Here is a 6,000-nt window from a genome sequence, read left to right on the forward strand (position 1 = left end):
GAAGAAGGGGAAGCAAAAAGGAATGTGACGTAGATGCCAAAGTCCTAGATGGAGACTGGGGGCCAGGCTTCCAGCCAGCCCTGGTGATGCAAGATTGCAGGGCTGTTGCCATCACGTATGAGACAATCTGAAAGAAGGCAGTGAGGGGTCTTTTCAGAATTCCCAATTAGCTACTCATTTGCTTGTTCTTTAATCCTCTCATCCACCCTCTCATCCAGTCCTTCAACAACCGAAAACTGCTTTTTGAACACTTACTCTATGCCAGAACTCCATCTCTAGACGTCAACAAGACACCTCGATCCATCACTTCTAAAGCACGCATTCATCTCCCCTACCTGGTATTTTGAACACTCTGAGGTCAACTGGGATACTGCGCACACTGATGTCAGTCAGTCTGTAGTCATGAGGTAATTGTCACAGTCTACCCAGGCTTAAACTTAGTCATAGCTGCTTGTGTTGTCCTGACTTCAACTGAGTTAAGTACACTGTTGGTAATAACAGTTGAGCTTAGTTGATGTTTAAATTACCAAAAATTACACTATGATCTGGCACTGAATTGCAAAGTTAGCATATTTGCAGAAGACATGGAAATACTGGGATGTGAGTCTGATATTGGTGAAGCAAATATTTTTCATTGGATACATGATGGCAGTTCCATTCGTTATCACAACAGACAAACAGGGATCAAGTGTTTCATGGTTTTCAAAAAGAAAGATGTAAACAAATAAAATTGGGCTATGTTTTGCTACTGAGATATACACTAAAGAATTGCCCAGGATAAGCCAGGCAACATATTCAGGCTGGAGGGATTGTCCTGTAATTTACAAAGCACAAGAGGTTGGTGTGACTGATTCCTGGGTCACAGGGCTATAGCTAAGACGCTGTAGGTCATAGTTTAGTTGGCAGACTAAAAAGTGTTTTACAACTAAGTGTGTCTCAGAGTCAATGATATGCTATAATTCCCTTCCCAGAAAATGTTACACATTTTCTTTTAGGGAAACACAGAATATCACGGCCATAAGAATCAATTCTCCTCCTTAGTAAATGAGGAAAGTCAGTCTCAGGAGGTAGGTGGCTGGCCAGGGATCACACCTCCCAGCACATTAGAGGGAGAGGAAATTTATTTACTACAGAGGAAATTGTCTTGCCTTGTGGTGAAAGAAGTAAGAATAGGTAAAAATTACATAATGGCTCAGCGGCCCAGACTGCCACTAAAAATCCGATGATTGCTCTCTTTTCCCTATTGGAAGGACAATAAACAGCTTTAGTACCTGCTAATCTCTGACAGCAGGCTTCTGAGCTGTGTCCATCACCTGCATCTATTTAACCTCCTTTGTCACTGGCCTTGCCGGCCTTGTAGCTTAAGTATTTCATAAAGCATATGCTCTCAATGCCCCTTTTTGTTTTTTTACACAACATTTTTAAGACATGTGGGACAGTTTTAAGTAGATGTGGAGAGCAATTCATTATTTGATAAGATTTTTGGGGCAATATCTAAAGAACTAAGTTGTATGGCTGTGAGTCCTCTCCTGGAGCTGGGATAGTGTAGGGAAGCAGGTGTCCACACTTGAAAGGGCAGGATTAAGCCAAAAACAGAGGCGACATCCATCCTGCTCAATAGCTGAAGCCACCACGAATTAACTAGAGCAGGCTTAGCTCTTCCTATCTCATTCCTTCTGGCTCACCTTATCATGGAAGCCGCCTCTGGTTAGCATCCACAGCGCCTAATATGAGTAAGAACATATGGTAGAAGGTGTAACATAAAGATGAAAGACACTTAATTTTCTACTTGAGCAGTGGATAGCTGCAGACACTCAGTGAGAGATTTAGAGCCAGCAGTTGGAGTTCATCCTCTTAGGTTTAACATTTTAACTGAATAACATTAAAAGTTGTGGGTTTTTGTTCTGATTCTAACCACTGTTGCTTTTTCTTTACCTATCTATCTAGCTACCTATGAGGCAAAGAGACAGACAGACAGACACACCCAAATGCCTGCAATGGCTGGGGCTGGGCTGGGGCCAAAACCAGACGCCAGAAACACAATCTATGCCTCCCACATGGGGATGGCAGAAACACAATAGCTTGAGTCATCATTGCTGCCTTCTAGGGTCTGCACAGCAGGAAGCCAGAGTGAGGAGCCAAAGGCAGACATTGAATCCAGACCCTCCAGCGTGGGACATGGGCATCCTAACTGCTGGGCTAAATACCTGCCCCCATTTTTTTCTACTCTTACTAAATAATGACATTCTGGTCACCAGCCACACTGGTTCTTGTGAATTATACTCTATTTGGGAATGAAGATGTAAAAGGTAGGGTGGGAGATCCTAATACTTTCTTTAGCTCCTTTTATTTTTAAGCATATCTCTCTTTTTTGGATCTATTTATTTATTTATTTGAAAGATAGAGTTTATATATATATATATATATAAGAGAGAGAGAGAGAGACAGGGAGAGAGAATCTTCCACCTGTTGGTTTACTCCCCAAATGGTTGTAATGGCCAGGACAAAGCCAGGAGCCAGAAATTCCATCTGGGTCGCCGGTGTGGGTGGCAGAGTACCAAGCACTTGGGCCATCTCCACTGTCCTCCCAGGAGCATTAGCAGGAAGCTGGATCAGAAACAGAGCAGTCAGGACTCCCGGCACTCATGTGGGATGCTGGCATTGCAGTGTGTCAGTTAACATGCAATAGTTTGAATGCTGGTTATTCCCCAAAATTCATATGCTGGAATCTAATATTAATGTGACGGTATTAAGAGGTGGGAGCTGGGGCCAGCACTGTGGCATAGTGGGTAAAGCTGGCACCTGCAGTGCCGGCATCCCATATAGGCACTGATTCTAGTTCTGGCTGCTCCACTTCTGATCCAGCTCTTTGCTTTGCCTGGGAAAGCAGTGGATGATGGGCCAGGTCCTTGGGTCCCTGCACCCATGTGGGAGACTCAGAAGAAGCCCCTGGCTTCAGATTGGCTCAGCTCTGCCATTACTGCTATTTGGGAAGTGAACCAGTGGATGGAAGACCTCTCTCTCTCTCTCTGCTTCTGCCTCTCTGTAACTCTGCCTTCCAACTAAATAAATAAATCTCTTTTTTTTTTTTTTTTAAAAAAAAGAGGCTTGGGGAGGAGCCTTGGCCCTTCTGCCTTCCGAGGACAGGTAGAAGGCACCATCTCTGAAGAATGGCCCTTACCTGTTTGAGTCTAATGGCACCTCCAGCTTGGACTTTCCAGCTTCCAGAACTGTGAGCCATAAACCCTCTTGTTTATCAATTACCTAGGCTAAAACATGTTAACACCCCAAATGAACTAAAAACAGAGAATTTTTCTCTTCTCTGATGGTAAAATTAATCCAAGTACATTTTGTATATCTTTCCAAACATTTTTATGTATAATTTTCATAGTTAAAATGTCCATTGTACATTCATGTGTGTCTTGTTTGCTTACCCAGCTGTATTATGTGGTTGTTTCCTTGTTGTTAATACTCCTTAAGTATAACTAGTAATAACCACATAATACCTTGCTTTTCATGTACCGTAATTTTTTTTTTTTTTTTTTTTTTTGACAGGCAGAGTGGACAGTGAGAGAGAGAGACAGAGAGAGAAAGGTCTTCCTTTTGCCGTTGGTTCACCCTCCAATGGCCGCCGCTGCAGCCGGCGCACCGCGCTGATCCTGGCAGGAGCCAGGAGCCAGGTGCTTTTCCTGGTCTCCCATGGGGTGCAGGGCCCAAGCACCTGGGCCATCCTCCACTGCACTCCCTGGCCATAGCAGAGAGCTGGCCTGGAAGAGGGGCAACCGGGACAGAATCCGGCGCCCCAACCGGGACTAGAACCCGGTGTGCCGGAGCCGCAAGGTGGAGGATTAGCCTATTGAGCCACGGCGCCGGCTTTCATGTACCGTAATTTTAACATCCTTTTATAATTGTAAATTTATGTATAATTTTTCCTACCTTTTTATCTGTTGCTTTTTCTTTTCATGTTTTTGCTATTGTAAATAATCCCAAAATGAACATATTTATGCATTAATCTTTTTCTGAATGAGATGAGATCCACACAGGAATTATGAAAATATGGTTGATATATTTTTTAAAGTATTAAAGTGGGAATTAATGATTTAGTGGTCTGAAAGTAACAAGTCATGTTTAAATTGACTGTATCTAAAAAGAATTTTTTTTTGAAAATAAGTGTGAACATTTATCTATCACCATCAGGGTGGATTCCTTGTCCCAGAGAATAATTGGGCATGTGTCCTGCTCTCTGGGACATATCCTGCCGCTTTGCATGTTCCAAGGCAGGGAAAGACATTCAAGGTGTGGAAGAGGAGTTGAGGGGTTTGGCCGTGATCGGTGCCTGGCAACCTCTGGTCTGTGACCAGGATAGCTAGGAACCGCTGCAAGGTAATGTGTGGAAAGCATTCTTTCTAAGGAAATGACAGGTTACACGAAGGTGGAGTGACTTCCAGACCCTGCATGTGCCCTTGTTTCTCTTGCCGTTGTTGTGGCTCAAGCAGCCTGGGACTTGGAAGAGCCAAGTGTAGCCAGAAGAGCAGGCTGTGGCCTGGGTGGGAGTAATCCCCTAGCTTGACACCCAGGTCTTCAAAGGACAAACAATTTGGTCCGAAAGCTCTTCGGTCTCACTTTCTAACACAGCTGTTAGAACACCCTCCCTGTAAACAGGAAATGTCTTAGGAAATACAGCTGGGTACCTGTTATTTTTATTTTGTAAGAAACTATTAAAGAACCTGAGCAGAGGGTGGTATTTATCTGGAACATTGCGGTTAATAAGCTAGAACGGTTCCCTGGTGGTCCTGGCTTGTGTTCTGGGCAATCGTGTGCCCACTGCTGCTCAAATAGGAGCTTGAATATTCCCTAGTTAAAGTCTAACTCATTTTACCTTTCCAAGTGAGTGTCTCAGTCAAGGCACTTTAAGTTACGTAGCTCATTTTGGCAACCATAGGAAAGGAAAAGATTATTAAACCCTCCAATATCAAGACATTGCTGTGTTTGAAATTTGGAAAATGTGGAACCAGGCAAAAGGAAACCATGTCAAGCCGAGGATGGGGAGGCTCTGGGTGATTGAACAGCATCAGGGAAGGGTAGCATTAAGAACTGCTGACTTCGGGGGCTGGTGCTGTGGTGCAGCGGGTTAAAGCCCCTGTTTGCAGTGCCAGCATCCCATAGGGGCGCCAGTTCAGGTCCCGGCTGCTTCACTTCTGATCCAGCTATCTGCTATGGCCTGGGAAGGGAGTGAAGGATGGCCCAAGTCCTTGGACCCCTGCACCTATGGGGGAATCAGGAAGAAGCTCCTGGCTCCTGGTTTCGTATAGGCCCAGCTCCAGCCATTGTGGAGTGAACCAGCAGATGGAAGACCTCTCTCTCACCCACTCGCTCACTCTCTCTCTCTGCCGCCTTTCTGTAACTCTGCCTTTCAAGTAAATAAATAAATCTTTTCCAAAAAAAAAAAAAAAAAAAAAAAAAAAGAACTGCTGACTTCGGCCGGCGCTACGACTCACTAGGCTAATCCTCCGTCTGTGGCGCCGGCACCCCAGGTTCTAGTCCCGGTTGGGGCGCCGGATTCTGTCCCGCTGCTCCTTTTCCAGTCCAGCTCTCTGCTGTGGCCTGGAAAGGCAGTGGAGGATGGCCCAAGTCCTTGGGCCCTGCACCTGCATGGGAGACCAGGAGAAGCACTTGGCTCCTGGCTTCGGATTGGCGCAGCGCCGGCCGTGGAGGCTATTTGGGAGGTGAACCAAAGGAAGACCTTTCTCTCTCTCTCTCTCTCTCTCTCTCTCTCTCTCTCACTGTCTAACTCTGCCTGTCTAAATAAATAAATGACTGCTGACTTCTAGAAAACACTTAGCTGCATGGCAGCCATGAACTTCCTCCATCCCTGGGATGCACCCCTGTCCCCTCTTTCCCATCCCTGCCATGTACTGTTTCAGTCACAAAGCCTTGCCAAGCAGGCTGTTTCACATCTCATGGCTGAGACAGCCTTTGTATTGCTGCACAGCCCCTGGA

The sequence above is a fragment of the Oryctolagus cuniculus genome, chromosome 7 (assembly GCF_964237555.1).
Source record: "Oryctolagus cuniculus chromosome 7, mOryCun1.1, whole genome shotgun sequence".
Taxonomy (NCBI): Eukaryota; Metazoa; Chordata; class Mammalia; order Lagomorpha; family Leporidae; genus Oryctolagus; species Oryctolagus cuniculus.